This window comes from Macrobrachium rosenbergii, chromosome 1, assembly GCF_040412425.1.
Source record: "Macrobrachium rosenbergii isolate ZJJX-2024 chromosome 1, ASM4041242v1, whole genome shotgun sequence".
Classification (NCBI taxonomy): Eukaryota; Metazoa; Arthropoda; class Malacostraca; order Decapoda; family Palaemonidae; genus Macrobrachium; species Macrobrachium rosenbergii.
The window spans coordinates 9,291,757-9,314,049 of NC_089741.1; the positions used below are offsets into that span (position 1 = coordinate 9,291,757).

General features: G+C 49.2%; 1 long non-coding RNA gene across 1 annotated transcript in view; it reads left to right on the forward strand.

The window, feature by feature from the left end:
* The first annotated feature begins 2,068 nt into the window (after nt 1-2,068).
* Nucleotides 2,069-22,293, forward strand: part of LOC136854539 (uncharacterized) — a 38,663-nt gene continuing 18,438 nt past the window's right edge. The window contains exons 1-2 of the long non-coding RNA XR_010857776.1: nt 2,069-2,372; nt 8,863-9,033. This is a non-coding gene — a long non-coding RNA (uncharacterized lncRNA). The remainder of the gene's footprint in view (nt 2,373-8,862; nt 9,034-22,293) is intronic.

Below are 22,293 nucleotides of genomic sequence, written 5' to 3' on the forward strand. Positions count from 1 at the left end.
TATATATATATATATATATATATGTAATTCTAATAGCCACAATGCCCTCTCAACTTCTCGAACTCTTTGCGCTTTTTTTTTTGGATGTGCTTGTAACTACGAAGCCATAACATCCAAAGGCAAGAAATTGAAGCACGAAGAGTTCGAGAAGTTCAGAGGGCATTGTGGCTATTAGAATTACATATGTGTCGGGTAAAAGTGACCAGTAGATTCTACATATATATTTCAGCCTAAAAAGCAATAAAAACGATTGCCCACTTGGCTCCGATGGTGAGGATGGGTCTATTCCAGCTCTAATAAATATATCTGAAAACGACAGGTATATGTATGTACGAGAGGTAATAGACTTTTATCCTTTTCGTGGTCAGGTCGGCAACGTGACGTCCTTGTGGTTATGGTGACGCGGGTTCGTCTCCCGTGACCGGCAATCACAAGTCTCTTCAATTTCTTGCCTTTGGATGTTACGGCTTCGTAGTTACAAGCATATCCAAAAAAAATAAAAAAGCGAGAAGAGTTCGAGAAGTTAAGAGGGCATTATGGCTATTAGAATTACATATGTGTCTGGTAAAAGTGACCAGTAGATTCTACATATATATATATATATATATATATATATATATATATATATATATATATATATATATATGTGTGTGTGTGTGTGTGTGTGTGTGTGTGTGTGTGTGTGTATTTATGCATTCTGGGGAGTAAAAATGCCCTGTGGCTTCAGCTGATAATTAGATAATTAGATCAGTACATATTGGTGATTTCTAAGCAGTTTACACACACATACATACATACATACATATATATATATATATATATATATATATATATATATATATATATATATATATATATATATATATATATATATATTTAAAGGGCAAATTCCAAAGAAATCATCACCTTTTGGTCTGGGGTAGTACAGTACAGTACAGTACACAAGTTCGACAGGAGAACTGAAAAGCCTTTTGAGGAATTAGGAAATTATGCGTTAGCTTGTCTTGTCTAACAACACCGACAAGTAATGCAGTAGTTGTGCGGATGTTTTCTTCGGTAACTAATGTAAAAGATAAATCAAGAAATCGCTTGGGCTCTGAAATGTTATAGGCCGTAATTAGAGTAGGAGCCCGCTTACAGTTCCAAGGCAAATGCTGTCGAGATTGTAGTTACACCACTTATGCTGGAATTATTCACGTCGACTAATATGTATGAGAGAAGTACCGGAGAGAATGAAGCTGATAATTTTTTGAGTTCCTGAATTTCAGTAACTAAATTAAGTTTTGACATCATCAACCATCCCGAAACATCTCATAAGATGAATGTAAGCATTTCTTTCACCCTTTTTCTTATGGCAGATTATTTTAATTGTAATTTCAATATCCACATGTTAATGTATGATTCTTGACTATCTTAAATATATAGGCCTATAGATTAGATTTAGGTAATGCCAGCGGGGAGCAAGATGTGAAAGAAATATATATAAAAAAGATCATTGGAAAATGGATATAAGGAGAGGGTTGGAGGGATAAAAGAGTGTCCTCACCACTTGGATTGGGGTTTTAGTTGTAATTTGAGTTTTTGTTTGGTCATCCTCGAGAGGAATAACATCCTTAGCAAAAATACATATTGTGAGTGAAAGTATGTGTTATGCATCATCATCATCATCATCATCTCACGCACGTATGTGTAGATATTATACTCAGTGTATACCTTATATTTACCGTGCATGTCAATTCTCTCTCTTTCTCACTCTTTCACACACACGTACAGTGATTTTCATGTATGTCAAAATAAACGTATGTGTGTTTGTGCGTGTCAGTGTTTATTGTTTATTATCTTTGCATTTTTCCATTTTATGTTTTTTTTTGTAAATAAAAAAAGTGTTTGTTTATTTACATACGTATGTATTTCTTTGTTTACATATTTATTTATTGCCATGTTTACTGTCAAGGTCATGATAATAAAGCAAAATGTTAAAAATACTTAGTGTTGTAATGTCAGTCAGTACGCCTGTTGAAATATTTGGCCGAAATTTGGCCGTGAACTGAAGGGGTAAAAGTTTGGCCGTCAGGTCTCTCTCGCGGCCGTCTGCCAACTCTGCGCAGCAACCGCCCAATATGGTGGTCGTTCAACCTTAGTCTCCCTTAACTTGTGCGTTTAACCGATTTTTATTTAAACATAATGAAGGTAGTTTGGTGCTTTAATAATTTTAGCCGTACGTTGACTTAATCCGGTTGCTAATTACGCCGGTTATGCATATTTTACGGTGGTATTAACGCAGATGATTGCCGATATATAGGAACTAGATTGTGAAAGCAAGATGTGCGCTGTGGTAGCAGGGGTCCCTTCCCTAAAAGTGACACCGTAAGGTGAGTACAATACCTGATTTTTGCCAAATTTGCTTTGGTATTTTATGAAGGGTAATTCGATTGATAATATATAAGGGTAATTTAGAGTGAAAATGCCGAGAATTTATTCACGGGCATTTAAAATCGGAATTAGGGCTAATGCAATTAACCATTGACAAAGAAACTCGCCCGGCCAGTCAAAGTAATTATTGGATTTGAATGTGAGAGTGACTTTATTAATATCCAAAACGCCTCCAAGGGTCCGTAACAGTACTCATTACAGTAACTGTTAATAAGGCAAGTTTCCAATTAGCATATGGTCATATAACCTTATAATATATAGGCTATTTATGCTTGCTCACCCTCGGTAACCTTGAGGACGTCGTGTCCAAAACTTGAGCGCCGATGATAAGACATCGTTATCATCCGTATCATCATTGTTAAAATTAACAGTATGACGCCGCGTTGATGTTAAATATGAAGTTCATTCAATATATTATCCATTTCTTGTTGAAATTTGCACGAGGTGACTCTTGTATTAGGATGATTAAGGATGAAATATTAGCTACCCGTTGGGAGCCTAGCCTTGAAAACATGGCGGCGTGGGCCGGCGATTTTCAGCTTGCTCTTTAGTCAGACTTCAAAGTGGAAATCTCATTTTGGTTTGAAGGCGTTTTGTGGCTGGAATTTATTTCATTCAGTGGGTTAGGGCCAAATTGTACATTTTTTTTTTTTTTTTTAACACCAAAATTAGATTAATTAATACATTGAGTGGCCAGCCCTAGGAGAGTTAATATTAACTCAGTGGTCTGGTTAAACTAACGTTAAAAAAATAAAAATACATTGAGTTACGGAACATAATGTTTAGCCTAGGCTATGTAGCCTATTGGCAAAGTACCCTAGGCTATGTAGCCTATTAGCAAGGTACCCTAGGCTATATAATACCCTATTGGTAAGGTAGCCTAGGCTATGTACCCTGTTGGCAAGGTAGCCTAGCTATATAATACCATATTCATAAGTTAGCCTAGGCTGTGTACCCTGTTGGCAAGGTAACCTAGCTATATAATACCCTGTTCGTAAGTTAGCCTAGGCTATGTACCCTGTTGGCAAGGTAGCCTAGGCTATGTACCCTGATGGCAAGGTAGCCTAGGCTATATTACTTGTTGGCAAGGTAGCCTAGGCTATATTACCTATTGGCATGGTCAAGTTGGGATTCCAGCAGGCTACAGTCTTTGACAGTGACACCCTGGTTGGGTCAAGTCAGGTCATGATGTCCTAGGGTGAGTTAGGTCAAGTTAGGAAAAAAGTCGCATTAATTTTTGGTGGCTAGTAATTAAGTCAGATAGAGAAAAGTCACAATTTGGTTAGGACAAAAGTCACATTAATTTGTTCCTGTGACATTTTTACCTGGTACTTTTTTCTGTGACTTCCATGATTTTTTTGGGTCACTTTCAAGGAAATATTATGGGACTCATTTTCCATTTCCTTTGACTTTTTACATGACTTTGTCCCAAACTCTTGTTACTAGTGACTTTTCCCTGTGACTTTACCAGTTTCTTTTACCCATGACTTTTTTACGTGACTTCTTGCCAGTGACTTTTTTACCTGTGGCTTTTTTTAACCTGTGACTTTTTACCTGTGAATTTTCACTTGAGAATTTTTACTTGTGACTTTTTACCTAAGACTTTTTTATCTCTGACTCTTTACCAGTGACTGTTTTTACCTCACTTTTCTACCAGTGAGTTTTTCCTTTGGCTTTTTACCTGTGACTTTTTTTACCCAACTGACTTTTTTACTTTTTTTCCCCAAAGTTTTTTACCCGTGAATTTTACTTGACACTTTTCCCTGACTTTTTTTACCTCTGACTTTTTCCTGCCTTTTTTACCTTTGACTTTTTTCCTGTGACTTTTTCCTGGCCTTTTTACCTTTGTCTTTTTCATGCCTTTTTTTTTTTTACCTGTGACGTTTTTACCTGACTTATTGATAATGCTAAGCCGGCTGTCCGCAGTGAGCTAGCCTATGGCAGTTGACATTTCCCTATGTTATTTTACCTGCTGAGCAAGAATTTAAAATATCTTGTCGGTCAGTTGCAACTAAAATGTAATTGACCTTTGAAAACTGCACGTCTGTACCAATGGGTCGCACACACAGCTCAAGGGTAAATTACTGTTTAGCAGCAGCTGACTGGCAAAGTATTACTCTAAACTCTTGTAAAGCAAGTAAAATAACATAGAAAAACATCAGTTGCTATAGTCTAGCTCTGCTGCACACTATTTGTAGCTCTTGTAAACGGGAAAGAAAACATTACTATTTCCGCTTTCAACTTGGGTGGCCTCTATAGGTCGCTGTGGCAGAATGGCGTTGTGCGCCTTATCTGCACTTTTTAAGATTCCTGGCAAGCTCGTATGTTCTGGCAAAAGGTAATTACTTTAAATTCTAGTTCAGCAAGTAAAATAACTCAAGAAAACATCAATTGTCAGTCTCTTGCAGCTCTCGCTAAGCACAGAAAAATGGCAGCTGCTGATTGGTGAACTGAAAGCTAGTGCATGCGTGTTAAGGCTTAGAATCAGTAGTACTGGTAATGAATGAAAAGTACATTTGGAATGGCTCCCGCTATCCATTTATTCACTCTTCTTTTTACGCTTGTTTTTTGTGTTCCAAATGGCATACGGTATATAGTATAACAGGGAATACAACAATAAGGTACCCAAACCTTTTCCCAAGTTATTTACCCCACCAAAAACCCTAAATTCCCAACAGGCCCCCCGTACTGTTAGCTCTTCTTGAAAGCGTTTTACCTCATCCAAAACCCCGATTCCCAACCGGTCCCCTTTACCATCGGCTACAGTTCTAAGGTAATTTACAGCTTAATTACATATTACTTTAAATTCTTGTTCAGCAGGTAAAGTTCAATAGAAAAAGTCAACTGCCATAGCCTATCTCACCGCGGACAGCCGGCTTAGATCTACCTGTACATTTTTTTAACACCAAAATTAGATTAATACAATGAGTTACGGAATTTAATGTCAGGGTTCGTTCAAATGGCTTTTGTCCAGGACATATATAATTATTTTAGGCAATATGATCCTCAGACTTAACATGGGCAAGGTAGCCTAGACTATGTAGCCTATTGGCAAGGTAGCCTAGGCTATATAATACCCTATTGGTAAGGTAGCCTAGGCTATAAGGTACCCTGTTGGTAAGGTAGCCTAGGGTATATAATACCCTATTGCCATGGTCAAGTTAGGATTCCAGCAGGCTACAATCTTGATCACAGTCGCACCCTGGTTGGGTCAGGTCAGGTCACGATGTCCTAGGGCAGTGATCTCCAAACTGTGGGCCATGGCCTGGTTTTTAGGTGGGCCATGGACATTTAACTAGATTATAATAAAAAATAACTTAACTATATAAAAAATAAGAGAATAAAATAAAAAAAGAAATAAAAATCTGAAACTTCAGTGTAAAGACAAAACTATAATTCATTTGTTGACTCATTGCGTGCCTTCATTGCTAAGATCCAGAACTCGGTTAGGAAAATTAATGCCGGTAATTTTGCAATGTTTGAGAATTTTTGTGAAGTTGTTGAAGGTGAAAAAGAACTAGATCCTTGTCTCCAAAATGAAATAATCAACCACCTTCAAAATTTGGGTCAAGAATTTTCCAGATACTTCCCTGATCTTGAGTCCATAGATCTGTCATTTATAGCAGATCCATTTAATATTGAGCCAGATTCTGTTAATCAGACCCTGACCAAGATGAATACTTGGAAATGAAATTTGATTCTGGTATAAATTGTTTGCAAAAAGAGCTCTCTGTACAGGAATTCTGGGCTCAAGTAAGTGCATCATACCCTAGAATTGGTAAGGGTGCGCTACAAACACTTCTACCTTTCTCTTCCACGCACTTATGTGAATCAGGCTTTTCTCCCTTACTTCAAATCAAAACAATAGCAGGAAACCGCTTAGAGGTGGAGGATGACATGCGATGTGCCTTGTCCAAAATTCTCCCCGATTTGATACGATTGTAGATATGAAACAAGTACAACCATCTCATTAGCTGCCTTACCTGAGTCAGTGGTTACCATGAACAGCAGAGAAGTTGCATTTTATGTTTATCTTTTGGCCATGTTTCAAGCCGTAAGGTCAGTATATGAATTTTATTTACAATAATCAAAGTTCAGTCATTGATTTCTGGCTTATTATTTTTAACTCATGAAAATTTCTTAGATACATTTATCATGTAATGCATTTATGAAAATTCTGTTTGAACATGTTAAGAAAATGTAATAAAGTTCCTTAAGTATATACCTGTTATTGTATGTTTTATTATGAATATAATTTATATGCTAAATCTGAAGGGCAGTAGGCCATGAATATTTGGCAATGCCTAAAGTGGGCCATGGTCTTAAAAAGTTTGAAGACCACTGTCCTAGGGTGAGTTAGGTCAATTTATGAAGAAAGTTGCATTAATTTTTGGTGGCTAGTAATTAAGTCAGATAGAGAAAAGTCACAATTTGGTTAGGAAAAAAAGTCACATTAATTTGTTCCTGTGACAGTTTTACCTGTGACTTTCATGACTTTTTTGGGTCACTTTCAAGGAAATATTATGGGACTCATTTTCTTTTTCCTGTGACTTTTTACATGACTTTGTCCCAGACTTTTTTTACTAGTGACTTTTCCCTGTGACTTTACCAGTTTTTTTACCTATGACTTTTTTACATGTGACTTCTTACCAGTGACTTTTTTACCTGTGGCTTTTTTTAACCTGTGACTTTTTACCTGTGAATTTTTACTTGAGAATTTTTACTTGAGAATTTTTACCTGTGACTTTCTTTACCAGTGACTTTCTTTACCAGTGACTTTTTTACCAGTGATTTTTTCTTGTGACTTTTTTACCTGTGGATTTTTTTTAGCTTTTTACCTGTGACTTTTTACTTGGCTGACTTTTTTTACTTTTACCTGTGACTTTTTTAAACTTTTTAACCTGTGACTTTCTTACCTGTGACTTTTACTTCTGACACTTTTTCCTGACTTTTTTACCTGTGACTTTTTCCTGCCTTTTTTACCTGGTACTTTTTCCTCACTTTTTTTACGTGTGACTTTTTTACCTGACGTATTTTCTGTGACTTTTTTCTGACTTACCTGTGACTTTTTTCTGACTTTTAGCTGTGATTTTTGTCTGTCTTTTGACTGCAACTGAGAAAAATAATGAATCAAATTACAACTTCCTCCCCCCCCCTGCCCCTTCATTAGCTAATACAGCAAAATTTGTAACCAGTAAGAACCCCTAGGTTAGTTTAGGGGATAGCGCCATCAGTGCACCTCACATGGTGCACTGTAGGCATTACTTGAGGTTCTTTGCAGCGTCCCTTCCATGGCCCCTAGCTGCTTCAACCCCTTTCATTCTTTTACTGTTCCTCCGTTTATATTCTCTTCCATCTTTCCATCTTCCTAACGGTTGATTCACAGTGCAGCTGCTTTGAGGTTTTCCTCCTATTACATCTTCCTAACCTTTTACTGGCGATTTCCATTTCAGCGCTGAGTGACCTCAAAGGTCCCAGTGCTTGGCCTCTGGCCTTAATTCTGTATTCCATTCCAGTAGGCCATAGCTCATGTTTCCCTTATAGTGACTTTATTTCACTGTTTTCTTCATTGCATCCTCGGGAATGGTGTAGCCTAACACCAATTTAAGTAGAAGCACTGCTGAGTATTTTGTTTTAAGCCTGACTCCCGCCACTCGCCGACCGGGACAGGTTACCGCCTTTTTGGAGGTCAGGGCACGTCGCCCTAAGTTAGGTTAGGTAGGTAAGATGTGGTTAAGTCAGGACCTGGTATTATAGGAAAGGTTATGTCTTATATATGTACGATGAAATTGTCCTGGTCGGCGACTGGCAGGAATCAGACCACTCGACTGAAGCAAAGTTTTACCAGTGCATTTTTGGGGGAACCTTCCTTTGTAATTGCTTTGATTAGGGCCGTTATTTATAATTTTTGAGGATACTTTACCAAAGTGGGTAGCGCAAACGTAGCTTGTCATGTCCCCGTAACCAGATTAGGCCAGGCTAGGTCTGCTTTCCACTGGCGTAATTCTTGCCGCTGATTAATCGATGGCTGCAGATAATCAAATTCTCTCTTGCCATCTGCTTCTATGAATCTTTATACATGTTTTGGTAAAATTGACTTCAGCTGCGCAGCCTCGTTCCTGCCAGTCGTTAACCGGGACAGGTTCCTCATACATAAATGGACGTAACCTTTCCTGTAATGCCAGGTCCTGAGCTAACCAGATCTTACCTTCCTAACCTAACATAGGGCACCTTGCCCTAACCTGGCTGGGGGCGCTTCACTCCCCCTGGACCCACCCAAAAAGGGCATAACCTGCCTCGGTCGGCAACAGGAGGGAATCAGGCCGCGCAACTGAAGCAAAGTTTTACCCACATTTTCCTCTTATGAAATGGAATCTAAAGTATAATAATGTAATGTTTGGCACAAATATAATGTATTTTTCTTTTCAGCATCTTCTGTTGGATGCCATGCATGAATGCACTGGAGCCAAATATTGTAAAAGATTCAGAAGAGGCCCCCCTACCTCCACCGCCACCGCCCTTGGAATTTGGGCGTAGAAGCACTTTCAAGAAGTCTTTTGGGACCCACTGAACTGGACCTCTACTACTTCTACAATTAATGTAAGTTTGAATTGTTACTGACCCTATAGTGGGGTTAGTGCTGTCAGTGCACCCCCCTTAGAGCACTGTAGGCATTACTTAAAGTTCTTTGCAGCAAGCCTACGGGCCCCAGCTGCAACCATTTTTGTTCCTTTTACTGTACCACCTTTCATATTCTTGTTCTTCCATCTTACGTTCTTCAACCCTCATGTTCCTCAACCCTCTCCTAATGATTCCTAGTGCAACTAGGTTTTATCCTTTTACTACTGAACTTTTCAAGCCTTTTTTTATATACTTAATAATTTCTGTTTCAGTGCTGAAAACCTCATATGTCCCAGTGCTTGGCCTTTGCCTCAATTCTATGTTCAACTCAATTTCTCCTCAGTGCAAGTTTGACTTCATTGCCAAATGTTGGACAGTACTGACATTCAAGTAGCAGTCTTATCAGTGGTAGTGTTAGGTGGAATATTTCAATGCAGTGGATCTTGTTCTTTTTATTTCCATGGCCCCTCTGAGAGATGGCCTTTCCCTCCTCGCCCCTCTAAGAGATGACCTTTCCCTCCACACCCCCTCAGAGATGTCCTTTCCCTCGCCCCTCTAAGAGATGGCCCTTCCCTCCACGCCCCCTCTAAGAGATGGCCTTCCCTCCACGCCCCCTCTGAGAGATGGCCCTTCTCTCCACTCCCCCTCTGAGAGATGGCCCTTCCCTCCACTCCCCCTCTAAGAGATGGCCCTTCCCTCCATGCCCCCTCTGAGAGATGGCCCTTCCCTCCACGCCCCCTCTGAGAGATGGCCCTTCCCTCCACGCCACCTCTGAGAAATGGCCCTTCCCTCCACGCCCCCTCTGAGAGGTGGCCCATCCCTCCACACCCCCTCTGAGAGATGTCCCTTCCCTCCACGCCCCCATCTGAGAGATGTCCCTTCCCTCCACTCCCCCTTCTGAGAGATGTCCCTTCCCTCCATGCCCCCTCTGAGAGATGTTTATTCACTCCACGGCCGCTCTGAGAGATGTCCCTTGCCTCCCTCCATCCGCGCCCCCTCTAAGAGATGTCCCTTCCTTCCACGCCCCCTCTGAGAGATGGCCCTTCCCTCCACGCCCCCTCTAAGAGATGTTCCTTCCCTCCACGCCCCCCTGAGAGATGTCCCTTCCCTCCACGCCCCCTCTGAGATATGTCCCTTTCCTCCACGCCCCCCTCTGAGAGATGGCCCTTCCCTCCACACCCCCTCTGAGAGATGTCCCTTCCCTCCACGCCCGCTCTGAGAGATGGCCCATCCCTCCACACCCCCCTCTGAGAAATGTCCCTTTCTTCCGCCCCTCTAAGAGATGTCCCTTCCCTCCATGCCCCCTCTAAGAGATGTCCCTTCCCTCCATGCCCCCTCTAAGAGATGTCCCTTCCCTCCACGCCCCCTCTAAGAGATGGCCCTTCCCTCCATGCCCCCTCTGAGAGATGTCCCTTGCCTCCATGCCCCCTCTCAGAGATGGCCCTTCCCTCCACGCCCCTTCTGAGAGATGGCCCTTCCCTCCATGCTTCCTCTGAGAGATGGCCCTTCCCTCCACACCCCCTCTAAGAGACGTCCCTTCCCTCCACGCCCCCTCTAAGAGATATCCCTTCCCTCCACACCCCCTCTAAGAGATGTCCCTTCCCTCCACTCCCTTTCTGAGACATGGTCCTTCCCTCCACGCCCCCTCTGAGAGATGGCCCTTCCCTCCACACCCCCTCTGAGAGATGTCCTTTCCCTCCACGCCCCCTATGATAGTGATTGCTAACGATGAGAAATCGGATGAAGCTACGGTAATATCCGGTGTGCCACAAGGTACGGTGTTAGCTACATTGCTGTTTGTGATTATGATTGCAGACATAGACAGTAATGTTAAGGACTCGGTAGTGAGAAGTTTCGCGGATGACACAAGAATAAGTAGTGAGATTACTTGTGATGAAGATAGGAACTCGCTATAAAGAGACCTAAACAATATATATAAAAATGGGTAGAGGTAAATAGGATGGTATTTAACTCTGATAAATTTGAATCAATAAACTATGGTGATAAAGAAGGAATGCTATATGCATATAAAGGTCCTAATAATGAGACAATCACAAATAAGGAAGCAGTTAAAGACCTTGGTGTGATGTTGAATAGGAATATGTTATGCAATGACCAAATAGCAATAATATTGGCAAAATGCTAAGCAAAAATGGGAATGTTGTTCCGGCACTTCAAAACAAGAAAAGCCGAACACAAGATTATGCTTTATAAAACGTACGTACATAGTCCACTTGAATATTGTAATATAATATGGTACCCACACTACCAAAAGGATATTGCACAAATAGAGAGTGTACAAAGGTCCTTTACAGCTAGAATAGAAGAAGTTAAGGACCTTGACTACTGGGAAAGACTACAGTTCTTAAATTTATATAGTCTTGAAAGAAGAAGAGAACGCTACATGATTATCCAGGCATGGAAACAGATAGAAGGAATTATTGAAAACATCTTGGAGCTAAAAATATCAGAAAGAGCAAGCAGAGATAGATTAATAATGTCCAAAACGATACCAGGAAAACTAAGGAAAGCACACAGGACATTAATCCACCTCGCACCAGCATCGATAATGCAGCGTCTGTTCAGTGTGCTACCAGCTCATCTGAGAAACATATCAGGAGTGAGCGTAGATGTGTTTAAGAATAAGCTTGACAAATATCTAAGATGCATCCCAGACCATCCAAGACTGGAAGATGCAAAATATACCGGAAGATGCATTAGCAATTCTCAAGTAGACATCAGAGGTGCCTCACACTGAGGGACCTGGGGCAACCCGAACAAACTGTAAGGTCTGTAAGGGCCCCCTCTGAGAGATGGCCCTTCCCTCCACTCCTCCTCTGAGAGATGTCCCTTCCCTCCATACCTTCTCTGAGAGATGTCCCTTCCCTTCATGCCCCCTCTGAGAGATGGCCCTTCCCTCCACGACCCCTCTGAGAGATGGCCCTTCCCTCCACACCCACTCTAAGAGATGTCCCTTCCCACTACGCCCCCTCTGAGAGATGTCCCTTCCCTCCACGCCCCCTCTAAGAGATGTCCCTTCCCTCCACTCCCTCTCTGAGACATGTCCCTTCACTCCACGCCCCCTCTGAGAGATGTCCCTTCCCTCCACGCCCCCTCTGAGAGATGTCCCTTTCCTCCATGCCCCCTATGAGAGATGTCCCTTCCCTCCACGCCCCCTCTAAGAGATGGCCCTTCCCTCCACGCCCCCTCTGAATGATGCCCCTTCCATCCATGCCCCACTCTAAGAGATGTCCCTTCCCTCCACGCCCCTCTAAGAGATGGCCCTTCACTTCACGCCCCCTCTAAGAGATGTCCTTTCCCTCCACGCCCCCTCTGAGAAATGGCCCTTCCCTCCACGCCCCCTCTAAGAGATGTCCCTTCCCTCCACGCCCCCTCTGAGAGATGTCCCTTCCCTCCACGCTCCCTCTGAGAGATGTCCCTTCCCTCCATACGCCCTCTAAGAGATGTCCCTTCCCTCCATGCCCCCACTGAGAGATGTCCCCTACCGCCACGACCCCTCTGATAGATGTCCCTTCCCTCCACGACCCCTATACGAGAGGTCCCTTCCCTCCACACCCCTCTAAGAGATGGCCCTTCCCTTCATGCCCCCTCTAAGAGATCGCCCTTCCCTCCACGCCCCCTCTGAGAGATGTCCCTTCCCTCTATGCCCCCTCTTAGAGATATCCCTTCCCTCCACGCCCCTTCTGGGAGATGGCCCTTCCCTCCACGCCCCCTCTGAGAGATGTCAATTCCCTCCACGATCCTCTAAGAGATGTCCCTTTCCTCCATGCCCCCTCTGAGAGATGTCCCTGCCCTCAACGCCCCCCTCAGAGAGGTCACTTCCCTCCACATCCCTCTATGAGATGGCCCTTCCCTCTACGCCCACTCTGAGAGATGTCCCTTTCCTCCACGCCCCTTCTAAGAGATGGCCCTTCTCTCCGTGCCCCCTCTAAGAGATGTCCCTTCCCTCCACGCCCCCTCTAAGAGCTGGCCCTTCCCTCCATGCCGCCTATGATAGATTGACCTTCCCTCCATGCCCCCTCTATAGGATGTCCATTCCCTCCACGATCCTATAAGAGATGTCCCTTCCCTCCATGCCCCCTCTGAGAGATGTTCGTGCCCTCCATGCCCCCCTCAGAGAGGTCCCTTCCCTCCACATCCCTCTAAGAGATGTCCCTTCCCCCCACGCCAACTCTGAGAGATGTCCCATCCCTCCACGATCCTATAAGAGATGTCCCTTCCCTCCATGCCCCTCTGAGAGATGTTCATGCCCTCCATGGCCCACTTCAGGGAGATCCCTTCCCTCCACATCCCTCTAAGAGATGTCCCTTCCCTCCACGCCCCATCTGAGAGATGTCCCTTCCCTCCATGGCCCTCTAAGAGATGTCCCTTCCCTCCACACTCCCTCTGAGAGATGGCCTTTCTCTCCGTGCCCCCTCTAAGAGATGTCCCTTTCCTCCACGTCCTCTAAGAGATGTCCCTTCCCTCCACGTCCCCTCTAAGAGATGTCCCTTCCCTCCACGCCCCGTCTTAGAGATTTCCCTTCCCTCCACGCCCCCTCTAAGAGATGGCCCTTCCCTCCACGCCCCCTATGAGATATGTCCCTTCCCTCCACGTCCCCTCTAAGAGATGTCCCTTCCCTCCACGCCCCCTCTAAGAGATGTCCCTTCCCTCCACGCCCCCTCTGAGAGATGTCCCTTCCCTCCACGCCCCCTCTGAGAGATGGCCCTTCTCTCTGCGCCCCCTCTAAGAGATGTCCCTTCCCTCCACGCCCCCTCTAAAAGATGGCCGTTCCCTCCACGTCCCTCTAAGAGATGGCCCTTCCCTCCACACCCCCTCTAAGAGATGTCCCTTCCCTTCACGCCACCTTTAAGAGATGTCCCTTCCCTCCACGCCCCCTCTAAGAGATGTCCCTTCCCTCCACGCCACCTTTAAGAGATGTCCCTTCCCTCCACGCCCCCTCTAAGAGATGTCCCTTCCCTCCACGTCCCCTCTAAGAGATGTCCCTTCCGTCCACGTCTCCTCTAAGAGATGTCCTTTCCCTCCACGCCCCCTCTAAGAGATGTGCCTTCCCTCCACGCCCCTCTAAGAGATGTCTCTTCCCTCCACGTCCCCTCTAAGAGATGTCCCTTCCCTTCACGTCCCCTTTAAGAGATTTCCCTTCCCTCCCAGTCCCCTCTAAGAGATGTCCCTTCCCTCCACGCCCTCCTAAGAGATGTCCCTTCCCTCCACTCCCCCTCTAAGAGATGTTCCTTCACTCCACGTCCCCTCTGAGAGATGTCCCTTCCCCTCACGCCCCTCTAAGAGATGTTTCTCCCTCCACGCCCCCTCTAAGAGATGTCCCTTCACACCACGTCCCCTCTAAGATATGTCCCTTCCCTCTACGCCCCCTCTAAGAGATATCCCTTCCCTCCACTCCCCCTCTAAGAGATGTTCCTTCACTCCACGTCCCCTCTGAGAGACGTCCCTTCCCCTCACGCCCCTGTAAGAGATGTTTCTCCCTCTACGCCCCCTCTAAGAGATGTCCTTTCCCCCCACGTCCCCTCTGAGAGAATTCCCTTCCCTCCACGCCCTCTCTAAGAGATTTCCCTTCCCTCCACGTCCCCTCTAAGAGATATCCCTTCCCTCCACTCCCTTCTAAGAGATTTCCATCCCCTCCACGCTCCTCTAAGAGATGTCCCTTCCCTCCACGTCCCCTCTTAAGAGATGTTCCTTCCCTCCACGCCCCCTCTAAGAGATGTCCCTTTGCTCCACGCCCCTCTAAGAGATGCCCCTTCCCTCCACGCCCCTCTAAGAGATGTCACTTCCCTCCACGTCCCTCTAAGAGATGTCCCTTCCCTCCACGTCCCCTCTAAGTGGTGTCCCTTCCCTCCACGCCCCCTCTAGGAGATGTCCCTTCTCACCACGCCCCTCTAAGAGATGTCCCTTCCCTCCACGTCCCCTCTAAAAGATGTCCCTTCCCTCCACGTCCCCTCTAAGAGATGTGCCTTCCCTCCACGCCCCCTCGAAGGGATGTCCCTTCCCTCCACGGCCCCTCTAAGAGATGTCCCTTTCCTCCACGTCTCCTTTAAGAGATATCCCTTCCCTCCACGCCCCCTATGATAGATTGCCCTTTCCTCCACGCCTTCTCTGAGAGATGTCCCTTCCCTCCACGTCCCCTCTGAGAGATGTCCCTTCCCTCCACGTCTCCTCTGAGATGTCCTTTCCCTCCACGCCCCCTCTAAGAGATGTCCCTTCCCTCCACGCCCCTCTAAGAGATGTCTCTTCCCTCCACGTCCCCTATAAGATATGTCCCTTCCCTCCACGTCGCCTCTAAGAGATTTCCCTTCCCTCCACTCCCCCTCTAATAGATGTCCTTCCCACCACGCCCCTCTGAAAGATGTCCCTTCACTCCACGCCCCTCTAAGAGATGTCCCTTCCCTCCACGCCCCTCTATGAGATATCCCTTCCCTCCACTCCCTCTCTGGGATATGTCCCTTCCCTCTACGGTCCCTCTGAGAGATGTCCCTTCCCTCCATGGCCCCGCAGAGATGTTCCTTCCCTCCACGACCCCTCTGATATATGTCCATTCCCTCCACACCCCCTCTATGAGAGGATCCTTCCCTCCACACATCTCTAAGAGATGGCCCTTCCCTTCGTGCTCCCTCTTAGAGATGTCCCTTCCCTCCACGCCCCCTCTGAGAGATGGTCCTTCCCTCCACGCCCCCTCTGAGAGATGACCCTTCCCTCCATGCCCCCGCTGAGAGATGTCCCTTCCCCCACGCCCCTCTGAGAGATGTCCCTTCCTCCACGCCCCTCTAAGAGATGGCCCTTCCCCCCACGCCCCTCTGAGATGTCCCTTCCCTCCACGCCCCTCAAAGAGATGTCCCTTCCCTCCACGCCCCTCAAAGAGATGGCCCTTCCCTCCACGCCTCCTCTGAGAGATATTCCTTCCCTCCACGCCCCCTCTGAGAGATGGCCCTTCTCTCCAACCCCCCCCTCTGAGAGATGTCACTTCCCTCCACGCCCCTTCTGAGAGATGGTCCTTCCCTCCACGCCCCCTCTGAGAGATGTCCCGTCCCTCCACGCCACCTCTGAGAGATGTCCCTTCCCCCCACGCCCCCTTTGGGAGATGTCCCTTCCCTCCACGCCACCTCTTAGAGATGTCCTTTCCCTCCACGCCCTCTCTAAGAGATGGCCCTTCCTACCACGCCCCTTCTGAGAGATGTCCATTCCCTCTACTCCCCCTATGAGAGATGTTTCTTTCCTCCACGGCTCTCTTAGAGATGTCCCTTCCCTCCACACCCCCTCTGAGAGATGGCCCTTCCTCCATGCCCCCTCTGAGAGATGTCCCTTCCTTCCACGCCACCGCTGAGAGATGTCCCTTCCCTCCACGTCCTCTCTAAGCGATGTCCTTCCCCACGTCCTCTCTAAGCGATGTCCCTTCCCTCCACGTCCCCTCTATGAGATGTCCCTTCCCTCCACGCCCCCTCTGAGAGATTTCCCTTCCCTCCACGCTCCCTCTAAGTGATGGCCCTTCCCTCCACGTCCTGTCTAAGCGATGTCCCTTCCCTCCACGTCCCCTCAAAGAGATGTCCTTCCCTTCACGCCACCTCTGAGAGATTTCCCTTCCTCCACGTCCTTTCTAAGCGATGTCCCTTCCCTTCACGTCCCCTCTAAGAGATGTCCTTCCCTTCACGCCACCTCTGAGAGATGTCCCTTCCCTCCACGTCCTCTCTAAGCGATGAACCTTCCCTCCACGTCCCCTCTAAGAGATGTCCGTTCCCTCCACGCCCCCTCTGAGAGATTTCCCTTCCCTCCACGCCCCCTCTGAGAGGTGGCCCTTCTTTCCAAGCCCCCCCTCTGAGAGATGTCCCTTCCCTCCACGCCCCTTCTGAGAGATGGCCCTTCCCTCCACGCCCCTTCTGAGAGATGGCCCTTCCCTCCACGCCCCCTCTGAGAGATGGCCCTTCCCTCCACACCCCCTCTAGGAGATGGCCCTTCCCTTCACGCCACCTCTGAGAGATGTCCCTTCCCTCCACGTCCTCTCTAAGCGATGTCCCTTCCCTCCACGTCCCCTCTATGAGATATCCCTTACCTCCACGCCCCCTCTGAGAGATTTCCCTTCCCTCCACGCCCACGCCCCTTCTGAGAGATGTCCTTTCCCTCTAAGCCCCCTCTGAGAAGTTTCCCTTCCCTCCACGCCCCCTCTAAGAGATGGCCCTTCCTTCCACGCCCCCTCTGAGAGATGTCCATTCCCTCCACTCCCCCTCTGAGAGATGTTCCTTCCCTCCACGGCTCTCTTGGAGATGTCCCTTCCCTCCACACCCCCTCTGAGAGATGGCCCTTCCGTCCATGCCCCCTCTAAGAGATGTCCCTTCCCTTCACGCCACCGCTGAGAGATGTCCCTTACCTCCACGTCCTCTCTAAGCGATGTCCCTTCCCTCCACGTCCTCTCTAAGAGATGTCCCTTCCCTCCACGTCCCCTTCTAAGAGATGTCCCTTCCCTCCACGCCCCCTCTGAGAGATTTCCCTTCCCTCCACGCTCCTTCTAAGTGATGGCCCTTCCCTCCACGTCCTGTCTAAGCGATGTCCCTTCCCTCCACGTCCCCTCTAAGAGATGTCCTTCCCTTCACGCCACCTCTGAGAGATTTCCCTTCCCTCCACGTCCTCTCTAAGCGACGTCCCTTCCCTCCACGTCCCCTCTAAGAGATGTCCTTCCCTTCACTCCAAGCCCCCCTCTGAGAGATGTCCCGTCCCTCCACGCCCCTTCTGAGAGATGTCCCTTCCCTCCACGCCCCCCTCTGAGAGATGGCCCTTCCCTCCACGCCCCTCCTTCCCTCCGCCCCCTCTGAGAGATGTCCAGCCCTCCACGCCCCCTCTAAGAGATGGCCCTTCCCTCCACGCCCCTTTGAGAGATGTCCCTTCCCTCCACGCCCCCTCTGAGAGATGTCCCTTCCCTCCACGCCCCTCTAAGAGATGGCCCTTCCTCTCCACGCCCCTCTCTAAGAGATGTCCCTTCCTCCACGCCCCCTCTAAGAGATGTCCCTTCCCTCCACCCCCCTCTGAGATGTCCCTTCCCTCCACGTCCCTCTAAGAGATGTTCCTTCCCTCCACGCCCCTCTGAGAGATGTCCCTTCCCTCCACGCCCCCTCTGAGAGATGTCCCTTCCCTCCACGCCCCCTAAGAGATGTCCCTTCCCTCCACGCCCCTCTGAGAGATGTCCCTTCCCTCCACGTCCCCTCTGAGAGATGTCCCTTCCCTCCACGCCCCCTCTGAGAGATGTCCCTTCCTCCACGCCCCCTCTAAGAGATGTCCCTTCCTCCACGTCCCCTCTGAGAGAGATGTCCCCTTCCCTCCACGCCCCCCTCTAAGAGATGTCCTTTCCTCCATGCCCCTCTAAGAGATGTCCCTTCCTCCACGCCCCTCTGAGAGATGTCCCTTTCCTCCACGCCCCCTCTGAGAGATGGCCCTTCCCTCCACACCCCCTCTAAGGGATGTCCCTTCCCTCTACGCCCCCTCTGAGAGATGTCCCTTCCCTCCACGTCCCTTCTGAGAGATGTCCCTTCCTTCCACGTCCCCTCTAAGAGATGTCCCTTCCTTCCACGCCCCTCTGAGATGTCCCTTCCTCCACGCCCCTCTGAGAGATGTCCCTTCCTCCACGTCCCCTCTAAGAGATGTCCCTTTCCTTCCACGTCCCCTCTGAGAGATGTCCCTTCCTCCACGCCCCCTCTAAGAGATGTCCTTCCCACCACGCCCCTCTGAAAGATGTCCCTTCCCTCCACGTCCCCTCTAAGAGATGTCCCTTCCCTCCACGTCCCCTCTAAGAGATGTCCCTTCCTTCCACGTCCCCTCTAAGAGATGTCCCTTCCCTCCACGTCCCCTCTAAGAGATGTCCCTTCCTTCCACGTCCCCTCTAAGAGATGTCCCTTCCCTCCACGTCCCCTCTCCCCACGCCCCCTCTGAGATGTCCCTTCCTCCACGCCCCTCTAAGAGATGTCCCTTCCTCCACACCCCCTCTAAGAGATGTCCCTTCCTCCACGTCCCCTCTAAGAGATGTCCTTCCCTCCACGTCCCCTCTGAGAGATGTCCCTTCCTTCCACGTCCTCTAAGAGATGTCCCTTCCTTCCACGTCCCCTCTGAGTGATGTCCCTTCCTCCACGTCCCCTCTGAGAGATGTCCCTTCCTTCCACGCCCCCTCTGAGAGATGTCCCTTCCTCCACGCCCCCTCTAAGAGATGTCCCTTCCCACGCCTCTACGTCCCCTCTGAGAGATGTCCTTCCTTCCACGTCCCCTCTAAGAGATGTCCCTTCCTTCCACGTCCCCTCTAAGTGATGTCCCTTCCCTCCACGTCCCCTCTAAGAGATGTCCCTTCCTTCCACGTCCCCTCTAAGAGATGTCCCTTCCTTCCACGTCCCCTCTAAGTGATGTCCCTTCCCTCCACGTCCCCTCTAAGTGATGTCCCTTCCTTCCACGTCCCCTCTAAGTGATGTCCCTTCCTTCCACGTCCCCTCTAAGAGATGTCCTTTCCCTTCACGTCCCCTCTAAGAGATGTCCCTTCCCTCCACGTCCCTCTAAGTGATGTCCCTTCCTTCCACGTCCCCTCTGAGTGATGTCCTTCCTCCACGTCCCCTCTAAGATGGCCCTTCCTCCACGTCCCCTCTAAGAGATGTCCCTTCCTTCCACGTCCCCTCTAAGAGATGTCCCTTCCCTCCACGTCCCCCTCTGAGAGATGTCCCTTCCCTCCACGCCCCCTCTGAGAGATGTCCTTCCTCCCTTCCTCCCCCCTCTAAGAGATGTCCTTCCTCCACGTCCCCTCTGAGAGATGTCCTTCCCTCCACGTCCCCTCTAAGAGATGTCCCTTCCTTCCACGTCCCCTCTAAGAGATGTCCCCCTCCCCTCCACATCCCCCTCTAAGAGATGTCCCTTCCTCCACGCCCCTCTGAAGAGATGTCCTTCCCTCCACGTCCCCTCTAAGAGATGTCCCTTCCTCCACGTCCATGTCCTTCCCTCCACGTCCCCTAAGAGATGATGTCCCCCCTTCCTCCTCCACGCCCTCTGAGAGATGTCCCTTCCTCCACGTCCCCTCTAAGAGATGTCCCTTCCCTCCATGCCCCTCTGAGAGATGTCCCTTCCTCCACGCCCCCTCTGAGAGATGTCCCTTCCTTCCACGTCCCCTCTAAGAGATGTCCTTCCCTCCACGTCCCCTCTAAGAGATGTCCCTTCCTCCACGTCCCCTCTGAGAGATGTCCCTTCCTCCACACCCCTCTAAGAGATGTCCCTTCCTCCACGCCCCCTCTAAGAGATGTCCCTTCCTCCCACGTCCCCTCTGAGAGATGTCCCTTCCTCCACGTCCCCTCTAAGAGATGTCCCTTCCTCCACGCCCCTCTGAGAGATGTCCCTTCCCTCCACGCCCCCTGAGAGATGTCCTCTTCCCTCCACGCCCCTCTGAGAGATGTCCCTTCCTCCACGTTCCTCTGAGAGATGTCCCTTCCTCCACGCCCCCTCTAAGAGATGATGTCCCTTCCCTTCCACGTCCCCTCTGAGAGATGTCCCTTCCTTCCACGTCCCTCTGAGAGATGTCCCTTCCTCCACGCCCCCTCTAAGAGATGTCCCCTTCCTCCCACGCCCCCACGTCCCCTCTAAGAGATGTCCCTTCCCTCCACGTCCCCTCTAAGAGATGTCCCTTCCTCCACGCCCCCTCTGAGAGATGTCCCTTCCATCCACGCCCCCTAAGATGTCCCTTCCTCCACGCCCCTCTAAGAGATGTCCTTCCCACCACGCCCCTCTGAAAGATGTCCCTTCCCTCCACGCCCCCTCTAAGAGATGTCCTTCCCACCACGCCCCTCTGAAAGATGTCCCTTCCTTCCACGTCCCCTCTAAGAGATGTCCCTTCCCTCCACGCCCCCTCTCTAGATGTCCCTTCCTCCACCACCCCTCTGAGAGATGTCCCTTCCCTCCACGCCCCCTCTGAAGATGTCCCTTCTTCCCTCCACGCCCCCTCTAAGAGATGTCACTTCCCTCCACGCCCCCTCTGAAAGATGGCCCTTCCCTCCACGTCCCCTCTAAGAGATGTCCCTTCCTCCACGCCCCCTCTGAAGAGATGTCCCTTCCCTCCACGCCCCTTAAGAGATGTCCCTTCCTCCACGTCCCCTCTAAGAGATGTCCCTTCCTCCATGTCCCCTCTAAGAGATGTCCCTTCCTCCACGTCCCCTCCTTTCCTCCACGCCCCTCTAAGAGATGTCCCTTCCTCCACGCCCCTCTGAAGAGATGTCCCTTCCCTCCACGTCCCCTCTGAGAGATGTCCCTTCCCTCCACGTCCCTCTGAGAGATGTCCTTCCTTCCACGAGATGTCCCTTCCTAAGAGATGTCCCTTCCTCCACGTCCCCTCTGAGAGATGTCCCTTCCTCCACGTCCCCTCTGAGAGATGTCCCTTCCTCCACGTCCCTCTGAGAGATGTCCCTTCCTCCACGTCCCCTCTAAGATGACCCCTTCCCTCCACGTCCCCTCTGAGAGATGATGTCCCTTCCTCCACACACGTCCCTCTGAAGAGATGTCCCTTCCCTCCACGTCCCCTCTGAAGAGATGTCCCTTCCTCTAAGTGATGTCCCTTCCCTCTAAGAGATGTCCCTTCCTCCAGCCCCCTGAGATGTCCCTTCCTCCACGTCCCCTCTGAGAGATGTCCCTTCCTTCCACGTCCCCTCTAAGTGATGTGGCCTTCCCTTCCCCCTCCACGTCCCCTCCAAGAGATGTCCCTTCCTCCACGTCCCTCTGAGAGATGTCCCTTCCTCCACGCCCCCTCTAAGAGATGTCCCTTCCTCCACGTCCCCTCTGAGAGATGTCCCTTCCTCCACGTCCCTCTTAGAGATGTCCCTTCCTCCACGTCCCTCTCTGAGAGATGTCCTTTCCCTCCACGTCCCCTCTGAGAGATGTCCCTTCCTCCACGCCCCCTCTAAGAGATGTCCCTTCCCTCCACGTCCCCTCTGAGAGATGTCCTTCCTTCCACGTCCCCTCTAAGAGATGTCCTTCCCTCCACGCCCCCTCTAAGAGATGTCCCTTCCTCCACGCCCCCTCTAAGAGATGTCCACCTCCCCACGTCCCCTCTGAGAGATGTCCCTTCCTCCACGTCCCCTCTAAGATGGTCCCTTCCTCCACGCCCCTCTAAGAGATGTCCCTTCCTTCCACGTCCCCTCTAAGAGATGTCCCTTCCCTCCACGTCCCCTCTAAGAGATGTCCCTTCCTCCACGTCCCCTCTGAGAT